The sequence below is a fragment of the Trachypithecus francoisi genome, unplaced genomic scaffold (genome assembly GCF_009764315.1).
Source record: "Trachypithecus francoisi isolate TF-2019V2 unplaced genomic scaffold, Tfra_2.0 Lachesis_group14, whole genome shotgun sequence".
Classification (NCBI taxonomy): domain Eukaryota; kingdom Metazoa; phylum Chordata; class Mammalia; order Primates; family Cercopithecidae; genus Trachypithecus; species Trachypithecus francoisi.
In genome coordinates, this window is record NW_022681459.1 from 1,929,798 (window position 1) to 1,941,140 (window position 11,343).

Here is an 11,343-nt window from a genome sequence, read left to right on the forward strand (position 1 = left end):
AAGCCACTGTTACCAATATATGTTCCTTGGACTATTAACATTAGTGGTTCATTGAAAGTATGTTTGAATCAAAAGGATTAGGTTGTAAAGCGAGTGGAGCCTATGGCTTCTGAAAAATATTGGCTATGGACTTTGAAATCAAACCTAGGATTGAATTTGGCTCTGCTACTGATTAGCTAAGACTTGAAACATGCACCTCAATTTTGTCATGTGTGTAATTGGAAAATATAGACCTTGTGAGAATGATGTGAAAACTGTATGAGAGAATGTAGCTAAATTTCTAGCATAGGATTCACAATAAGCATCTAATAAATAGTACCTCTTATTACCTAGACATTTCTAGTTTTGCTTTAAAAAAAAAAATTTGTGGCTCAAACCTGTAATCCCAGCACTTTGGGAGACCGAGAAGGGCAGATCACTTGAGGTCAGGAGTTCAAGACCAGTCTGGCCAACTTGATGAAACCCCATCTCTGCTAAAAACACAAAACTTAGCCTGGTGTGGTGTCACGCACCTGTAAACGCAGCAACTTGGGAAGCTGAGGCTGGAGAACCACTTGAGCTCGGAAGGCGGAGGTTGCAGTGAGCCAAGATCACACCACTTGCACCACTGCACTCCAGCCTGGGCGACAGAACCAGACTCCATCTCAAAACAAACAAAAAACTGTGTCTCTTAACAGATTGTTTAATTGACATGTGCTATAAACAGTTCTTAACACCCAAAAGGAATACACGAAACATCTAATAGATTACAAAAAAGGTTAAACTTCAAAAATTCTTGATATGAAAATTAAATCAATAAAAATGTTTGTTAGATTACATATATAATATATATATTATATATAATGTGTGTGTGTGTATATATATATTTTTTGAGACAGAGTTTCGCTCTGTTGCCCAGGCTGGAGTGCAGTGGCATGATCTCAGTTCACTGCAAGCTCTGCCTCCCAGGTTCAAGCGATTCTCCTGCCTCAGCCTCCCAAGTATCTGGGACTACAGCCGTGCGCCACCATGCCTGGCTATTTTTTTGTATTTTAGTAGAGACAGGGTTTCACCATGTTAGCAAGGAAGGTCTCGATCTCCTGACCTCGTGATCCACCTGCCTCGGCCTCCCAAAGTTATGTGATTACATGTGTCAGCCAACGCACCCGGCCGAGATTAGCAATAATTTTTAACAGAATATTTTTATCAACAGACTGTCATTACAGTGGGGGCAAGGAGCTAAATTAAAGGCATTAGGACAATTAACCATTTGTCTATAAAAGAATAAAACTAGTGCCCTACATCACACCATTTTCAAAAATCAATTACAGACACACAAAAATACTTAAATGTGAAAAAAAGCTACAAGACTAACTTAAAATATTATACATATATATATATACACACACACACAAATATGTACTGAAAAAGGTAAATAGTTAAATAAATAAATTGGAAAGGAAAAACAAGTATTTCTTGCAGAGGAATTCCATTTAAAATATGCAGATACTCCTCCCTCAAAGGCGTGATGCTCAATCACCACCATATTTCTCCTTGTTGTTGGGCTAGACATAGTAACTTGCTTCCAAGGACTAGAGTAAGGAGAGAGAAAATGAGTGACTTTACAGTGCAAAGATCTGGCAAGCCGTGATTAACCAGGTAATTAACCAGGTAGTTAACATCTTCAGTGATGTCGTGTAGGTGTGATATCCCCCTTGACATTCTGGGATGAGAAGGGCACTTTACGCATGTCATATTCTTTCCAAAAACCCATAAGCTCACTGTAATCATAAGAAAAACATCAGATAAATTTAGATCCAAGGCAATTCTACAGCTTCCTTGGCCAGTACTCCTCAAGACTGCCAAGATGATGAAAAACAAGGAAAAGAAAGAAAAGCTGTCATAGACCAGAGGAGACGTGGGAGAAATGACAAAGAAACACAATCTGGACCCAGGATTGAATCCTGGAAACAAAGAAAAGAAACCTGGTGAAATCCAAATAAAATCTGGAGCTCAATTAGCAGTAATGTATTAATGTTGGTTTCTTATCTTGGACAAATATACTATGGTAATGTAAGATGTTAACAAAGGGTGAAACTGAGAACGAGATACACGAGGAATCTCTGTACTATTGCTGCAACCTTTCTATAAATATAAGATTATTCAAAAGTAAAAAATGTATTTAAAAAGACTATAGATTTAAAATAAACATATCAACATATCTTTATATTCTTTAGATAAAGATGTCTTAAGCAAGAAAAAAGTATAGAAAAATATTGATGAAAAGAAAATATTGATAAATTTAACTACGTTAAATTCCAGAATGTTCATCAAACCAAGCTTCAAAGAAAGTAAAAATATAAATCACAAGTAGGGAGAAGGTATTTGCAATAAATACATTGAAATGACAGAGATCTCTTGCAATGCAAATTGAAAAAAGATAAGCAGCTCCATGGACAAGTGAGGAAAATACTTTAATAGAATTTCAGAAAAAAGGCAATCTCAAAGATCAATGAGTATATTAGAGGATGTTCAACCATATTACTGTTGAGGAAAAAACCACAGTGGGATATCATTTCATGTTTGCTCACTTGGAAATTTTAAAGACTGAGAATATCAAGTATAATCAAGAGTGTGGAAAGCCAAAACATTTATACACTGCAGGTGGAAGTGTAAGACTTTATTGCCACTTTGGAAACAATTTGGCAGTATCTAGCGTTAAAGATGTGTCTATTCTATGTACGACAAAGCAACTGCCCTCCTAGGTATATAGCCTAGAGAAACTCTTGTATATATGAACCAGGAAACGTGCACCAAAGGACTCTCAGAAGTTCTGTTTATAATAACAAAAACAAAAAGAAAAACAAAACAGATGCAACCCCAATATCTATCACAACATAATACCATCCAGCAATGAAAATAAAACAAAAATAATGAGTGAAACACGGATGAATTACAATAATATAATTTGGAGGGAAAGAGGAAGGTGCAGAATGCATACAGCATTTCTTTACATCAAATTTTAAAATGTGGAACTAAACAATTTAGTGTTTAGGATTGCAAACCTGTGGGAAAGTGCTATGGTATTAATGTTTGCATTCCTCCAAAATGCGTATGTTCAAATTTAATCCCCCAAATGTTATAAACAGGTGGCGCCTTTGGGAGGTGATTAGGCCATGAGGATGAAGCCCTCAAGAATGCAATTAGTGTCCTTATTAAAGAGGCCTGCCAGAGCTTATTGGCCCCTCTTTGCCCTTCTGCCATGTGAGGATATAGCAAGAAGGCACAGTCTTTGAAGAAGAGAGTAAGCCCTCACCAGACATGGAAGCTGCTGGCACCTTGATCTTGGACTTCCAGTTTCCAGAACTCTGAGCAGTATCTGAGCAGTAAGTTTCTGCTGTTTACACATTACCCAATGTAACATATTTTGTTATAGAAGCTTGAACAGACTCAAACAGAAACCTATAAAGAAAAGCAAAAGAATGGTAAAAATAATTCTGACAGCTACTACTTCTATGGAGGGCTTAGAGGAGCAGTGCCTAGGGAACAAAAATAAAACAATGTTCTCCATTTTTAACTGGATGGTGGGTTTGTGGGTGTTTGTATATATAACTAAATATGGTATAAATATTGTTTTATGTCTACTTAATAAAAATAAAGAAAGAAAAGAAAAAGAGGAAGAAAGAAAGACAAAAGGTGAGAGATAGAGACAGGGAAGGAGTGTGGGTTATCAGTTTCACTCACAGTGATACTCATACATCGTGGAGACCCCAGTGTGCAAAGGGATTCCCAAGGGTAGAGCTAAATTTACTAGTTTGGTAGATTTCACTGCCTCCTTTTATTCCTATCTCATATCAAAGTTTCATCTAAGTTAGCTGGGCCCAATTTACCGGAGTAAAACATCATGATCTCCTCCCTCTAGTTCAACTTCTTGTGATGCACAGTGCCCCATGCCTGTTTTCTCGGAGCCACAGTCCCCTCTTCCTCCTTCTCTCACTGTCACAACAGAGATTCTAAATGTCTCGGTCTACATACCTGACCCTTAAATGCTGTCGTAAGCCGTCCCTCCTGAGAATTCATCCCCAGATCCTAGGCTATCTTTTTCTCCTTCCCTAGGACTTCCTCCTTTTCACTTTGCCCAAGACCATGAATTGATGCAGGGGTAATGGAAGAATTTCTAAGGCAGATCGGACCAATCATTGCCAGAAATGCATCTTCTCACTTTTCTTGTTCAAGGCAGTTGTCAAGCCAAAAAAGTGGCCTGAGAGAAATACAGCCCTCTTTTTAAAATGATGGATTCTGTATTAGATTTGAGAATTTCTTCTTCACTTTGTATGCCAAAGGAAAAATGTTGAGCAAGTATAAAAGTGGGGAGACTGATGGACTAGTCCAGATGAAGGAAGGTAGTCTGAACCAAGGCAGTGGGTATAACAGAAGTGGAAATAGAAATGAGGGAACAGATTTGAAAAAGATTTGCTTGGAACCCTGTTTATTTACAAGACAAAAAGCTGTCTGGAGGGAATTACGTGAAAGTAGTCATCATCTTCATAAAACAACAGTGGGTAGACATACTAAAAACTTTAAAATTATTTTCTACAATGAGACAAGAGGAAAACTGAGTACGTATGAAAGTTACAGATTATTGAAGCAAAATTATTAATTGAGCACCGAGCTCTGCCGTTGCCTCCAGGAGGCTACAGAGAACATTATCACTTGTAACCTGATGAACCTTCAGAAATCAATAACTAATCATGTTCATGACTTGCTATCGTTATTAGCATTAAACATGGATTGGACTAATTTTTAGTATTATACATAGGTGGAATTTGTCTTTTTGAAAATGTTCAACTATTCACATTTATCCTTTTTCTTCCATAGCCAAAAAAGATAAACAACATGTTGGAAAACATGGATATGGTTCATAATATTTTTTGATTGAGCAATTAATTCTTATAATGATGTTTAAAGACTTTCCAAGAAAATATGAGAAAACTTTTCAGAAAAATGTTTTAAGTATAATATATAAAGGATGATAAAAGATCTGGAGAAAGGAAAGTATCCTGCTTAAGTCCACAACTCATACTGTAGACAGAGTTTTTAAAAAAAAAAAAAGAATTCTGAAAATAAAAGTTTAACCATGTAGTTTTTATCTTGGAGACCAAGGCAGCATTTAAACCACAGGAGAAAGAAACCAGGTAAATTTATTTTATGACTCTGAACTCATGATAAAAAAGAGCAGCACCTCAATTTCAGGCATATATTTTGTTTTCCCCCAGGATAAACATATTTTTACAACATAATTTGGCACATTTTACAGCCAAGGTAAAATATGCAGGAAAATATTCTATTATTAATGGTAACTCTACAAACTGTATGGTGAAAACATTACTCAAATATCGATTACGCAGAATTCAACATAAGTGTGGGGTTTTAAATCCCTCCTACATGTAAATGTTTATGTGTTGTATGTGTTTAAGGTTTATTAGCTCAAAATGTATTATACATTCCCTAATGAAAAGTTATTTCTTATAGGTCTGTATCTCCCTTTGGTTTGTATTGCAATTTGTACAATGTCCTGATGCACATTTTTTATTAATGTTCTAATTACATTGTAAAATTTTTTTGTTTGTTTGCTTGTTTTCTCTCTTAGAATGTTAGTACATTGAAGACAGAAACTACCATTTCTATAAGATCTCTTTAGTTCTTTGCACAGTGCACAGTACATGGTACTTAATAAATGTGTAATGAAATGCTTTACGTGTTTATAATGACCATGTTCAGGATATTTAACTTCCTAAAAATTGGTAGCTCTAGCTGTGAAGCTTGTTAAGCAATACAAACTTTCTCATCCCTATAAGTGTCTTCTTGGGATCTATAATTTTGTATAAGCTTTCCAGTCAAAACTTTAATTCATTCCTCTAAAATACTATATACATTCTGTAAACTAAAGAAAACTTCCAAGTACCTTTCCCTCATGAAATATAATACGATTACATGGCTCTGTTATATTTTGGAGAGGAACTATCTTATCCAAAAGTAATAGAAAATCATGAGTTTTAACATTTCCGTAAAACAGAGCATAAAGAAGTGTGAATCTTCTCTTGTTCTCAGGCATGCATATTCTGCTCTGTTGGTTGCTAAGATACACTAAACTTAAAAGTACAGAAATGCAATTTGGCTCCTTAAAAATAGGCTATGCAGCTTTCTTATTTTTGACAAAATTAGTCTCTATGGAACATACACAATCTCTGCACAATCATTTATTTTAGTCGCTTTCTGGCCTTAGTTAATTGAATAGTGTTTTGTAAACATTTTAATTTTAAGTTTTCATTTTGAGAGCACCAAAATTATTTGCAAGCACTAACCAAATATCTCTGGTTTTTGGTTTCCCACCCTTCATTTAAGTGATCTGTACAAAACAACCCAGACATGGGTTTTTCCAATGAAAAGCCACTGATCTCAATTTCTATAAGTAAGTAATTCTTGTTTTCTTCCATTTCTTCTTCATTTTCCTGAAAAAGTAAAGTTACCTCACAGGCCAAATCTATTTATCTTGAAGTGAGGTGGTGGTGAAATTGGGTCGAAGATACCATGTTGCATTCTCAGATCATGACAAATCTGGCAGACACATCTTTTCTAATTGAGCCGGATAAGAATTACGGGCATCTTTACAAGGTTCACATCATTCCTGTTGTGAAGCCCGACCTCAGAACCTATTACTTGTTCAGTAGTTGTCAGTATGTTCAGACTGAATTACACATCTGGGCATATCCCTGGGCACCAGTCTTAAAATCTGCTTATTTTCTATAGGATCCTGCCTTTCAGGGGAAGGCACAAAAAGGTATAATTAGAAAAGAAAACTTGTGTCTATATAAATTTTAAAGATACATATATATGCGTGTATATATGTGTGTATATATGCATATACACATACATACAACAGGTTGCAAGATCCCTGGGTCTGAAGATAGCAGATAAGAATAAAAAATCTCTGCCATGTGCTGCCTACTCATTCATAACCCCTAAATTTGATTCTATTTTTTTAGTTTTCACACTATTTCACATTTCCTTTCTTTCCTTTTACATTAATGTCTTTCTTAATTCTTGGCAGGATTTTTTTTCCCTTCTCATTTTTCTCTTGTAGCACCTCTTACCCACAGAATTCCATCTTTTTCTCTCTTCTTTCCTCACTACACAATCTTACATGAACTTCTTCACAGTCACATCTCAATTAATGTCCATACATAGTACTTGATAAATATCTGTCTCCAACACATCCCTTTCTCTTCAACACTCCAAATTCACATCTCAGAAGCTATGTCTTCGAATGTAATAGTCACAAAGCAAATTTATACTCTACTACTCCATTTCTGCTCTTCCTCCTTTGTTTCTTACCTGTGATTCTTATGGCAACAGCAGTGCAAAAGCTGGGAGAGGCAAAATAGAAATGTAGTAATGTAAAGTTGTCATACTCCACTTGAAGTTATATAATACCACTTTCTGTTAGACGCCAATATGTTAAAGGTTGATGCTATAAACACCGAAGCAACCAAAAGATGCTGCAAACTATTATAGCATCTCTTCAAACAGACTTCCCAGAAACTTGCAAGCAGCCTGTGTCTATGACATCAGTTGGGTGAGCAATAGGCTTTTGATTTTGGAGAACTGTATTTACCTGACACTGCAACAAAATAAAAGCAGCTGTACAGAATAGGAATGAATACAAGTATTAATAACAGATACCATTCAATTTTTGGAGGGTGAGGAGCCCCTCAAGACAAATGGTGACTTTCAGTTTTAAGAAAGCAGATATTGTGTTTCTTACTTCTTAAACAAACTAATCATTTCATAAGCCATTATCTGTTTCTTGCTGTCTTTTGCCCTGCTCAGCCTTTCACCACCCCCAGTTGTTTTTCTTCATGCACATACACTAAATTTCAGGGCTGACTGGTTTCATTGTTCTGGTAAAGTTGACATTTCCTTTACTACTTCTAATTTGTATTAAATTATTGGTTGGGTTAAGAAAGGAGAAACAAGGAAGAAACAATATCTATCATTTTAAAACTTCAAGGGCCTATTTCTTCAGGAATTTCACCACACAAAAAATGAAAGGGTCTCCATCAGAAATGCTTTTATTTACTCACAGCTATTATGCCTAATGTTTTAGTTTTTCTGATTTCAGGATACCATGTTTGAAAATCATCACCCTTAAAGAAATCTGACAGTGTAACTTTGCAGGTACAAGGAAAAGAAAAAAAGCAATTAATTCTGCAGTTTGTTAAAACTAAAACCAATTCTCCCTTTTCTTTTATCGTCAATCAATCTTTCCCATATTCTACTGAGCAAAATGACTGTTGCCAAAATCAGTTTCCAAAATCCAAATATGAAGCTTCTAGAAAGTTATAGTATAAAAATAAAATATGCTACATTCTGGAGTAAAAATTTGAGGACACACAGGACACACCTGGGTCGGCTCAATCCTGTTTGTCCTGATATTTCAGAAATCTAAATTGATTATTTGGATGTGTTTTTCGTGCATTTTAACACTGTGTTGTGCCTACCGAATTAGGTTGCTCAAATGTCTGATCCAATGCTTCCATAATCGGAAGCATTCTTGAGTATTTTCATTGTCCGTATTCCTCTGGGCTTTCTCTCTTGAAGTCATTTTGTTAGCCATCCCCAAATGGCTTCTTCTGATGTTTCTGATAACTTGACGTTGCCCTGGGAATGCCTGTCACGCAGCTGTCACCACCATCTGGAGAACTTCATTATCTCTAGGAAATAGTTTTATCTTACCCATGTGATATGACCTTTGTTAATTACTCTAGTAGAGTAAAAAATTATTTCCCCATCATCATTTTATCCTGCTACCAGGTCATGTGGCAGCCACATGACTCCATCCCATCGTTTCCTGTAAAAAGACTGATAATTCGACTTTTATTTGATTTACTCTTTATCACAGCTTTTACCTCCTAAGAACTTGGGTAATAGTCCAAAGGGGAATGGATCACAAGTCAGACTGAGTATCAGCACATTATCATGTACTGGTTACAGAAAGAAAGATTTGAATTATTTGCTTCTCCCCCTATCTGGTGCCCTTGGTTAAAGTTAACCCTCCCGTATGCTATAGAGAAATAATCCACATTGTAAGATCATCTGCATTAACAAGTATATCTTTACATCTCAGATAAAATGCATCTTCCTTCTCTATGGTAGCACTTATTACTGATATATCACTGTTTCTTCGTGCTTATCTGCGACGAATGTTTTCAGCAGGGTAGAGGATCTACTGATAATTGTTAAGTGCTTCCTCTGTGTTGGCACTGTGCTAAATACTGCACACGTTTCACTCACTCTGCACTCATTTAACCCTCACAAAAATCCAATGAAGTAGGTACTATTACTATCCCATTTTGCAGACACACAAATGGAAACAACGAGGCTAACTAGAACCCACTTTGCAATACACTGTGGAAGCAGGATGAGAATCCAACCAGTGCAGCAAGAGAGACTTCACTCTTAACTGCTTCTCATAATAAAATGTATGCTGCTGACCACTTCTTAGCCTGCACCATGTTGATGAAGTTTAGATTGATTCTAATCTTTTGCTTTTATGAACAGTATTATAGTGAATGTCTTTGTATGCACATCATTTTGCACATAAGCATTTATCTATAGAATAAGTGTCCTGAAGTAGAATTTTTGAGTAAAAAAAAAGTACACATGTACATTTTACATATTTTGATGAGTATTGCTATAATGTTCTTCATAAACCGTAGTCAGAATTTATATTCCAAAAGCCATATATTAAAGTAAAACCATGTATTTTACAAGTTTCAAGTTATTTTTGGAGCATATGTACATGTTCTTTCCTTCTATTCGTTCTCAGGTTCCCTCCTACACCAAATTGATACAATTATCCCAGGACTTGGTCCGCAAAGTGTTTCGTCCAAATATTCACAATCTAGGTGCAGGTATTTCTTAGTACTTCATAAGATGGGGGAAAGATGAAGCTATCTGCATAATTAGATATTTTCCCCATTACAATTGGGATATTTGAATTCACAGATGTTAAATAGGGTACCACTTTATCACTAGATTTTCTGGAAATCAAATATTAACTACACATGGGAAAACCCTCAGGCTTTTTTTTTTTTTTGAGACAGAGTCTTGCTCTGTCACCCAGGCTGGAGTGCAGTGGTGCAATCTCAGTTCACCGCAACCTCAGCCTACCAAGTTCAAGCCGTTCTCCTGCCTCAGCCTACAGAGTAGCTGGAGCGACAGGCATGCACCACCAAGCCCAGCTAATTTTTGTATTTTTAGTACAGAGGGGGTTTCACCATGTTGGCCAGGCTGGTATCAAACTCCTGACCTCAAGTGATCCATCCGCATTGGACTCCCAAAGTTCTGGGATTACAGGCATGAGCCACCGCACCCAGCCAACCCACGGTTTTTCTATAGATAAATTGTTAAATGTCTGAAATATGCTTAACGTAAACTCACCACAAAGAAAGTGGAGATTTAAGAAACAAACTTTAATAAAACTGGGGAAAATTACACTAGAAAATTTGTCTCAAAGTAAATAATTGGCAGTTAGTACACTGAAGATTTTTTAATACAAAGTTTTTTATCTCACAAAATAAAATCTAAATAGAAAGTTTCCCATAGTATGATTTTTTCAAATGTTAAAATAAAAATTAAATTGAATCTAGTGCCAAAACGGAAAAACTGGTTAAGTTATAGTAAATAACTAGAAAAATCACAGTAAACGTTTAAAGAGATGTTGTCGTGTTAGTTAAAATAAATTAATTATATAAATAGAGATTTTAAATCAATTTTGAGTTTCAAAATGAGTCAGATGCATTTTAGAAAAATGTAGCTTGCATTACAACTACATATTTACAATGTTTTCAGTTGAGTGACTAATATGAATCATGCACCTTTCCTGTGTTTGCTCATTTAAGACCCAAAAACATCATCCCATTGAGACAGGAATTCTTCATCTCCCTTTTACAGGCAAAACTGGAGTTCAGGTGGGCAAAGTGACGTATCCATGGTCATGGACAGACATAGATAGCTATGCCAGATCTCAAGTCCCACAAATCTGAGACAGAAGATCCTGCTGTAATTAACAAGAAGATATTTTGAGCTTTTTCTGAATATCAGTTGAACTAAGAACTCCAAGGCTACTTTGAATACTCCAGAGTATCTTTGGAAACACTTTAGCCTCAAGTTTTAAATATTTATTAAGTTTCTATAATACCATTGGGATTTTTTTGGTGGTGGTGTTTTTGACAGAGTCTGGCTCTGTCGCCCAGGCTGGAGTGCGGTGGCGCGATCTCCACTCACTGCAAGCTCCGCCTC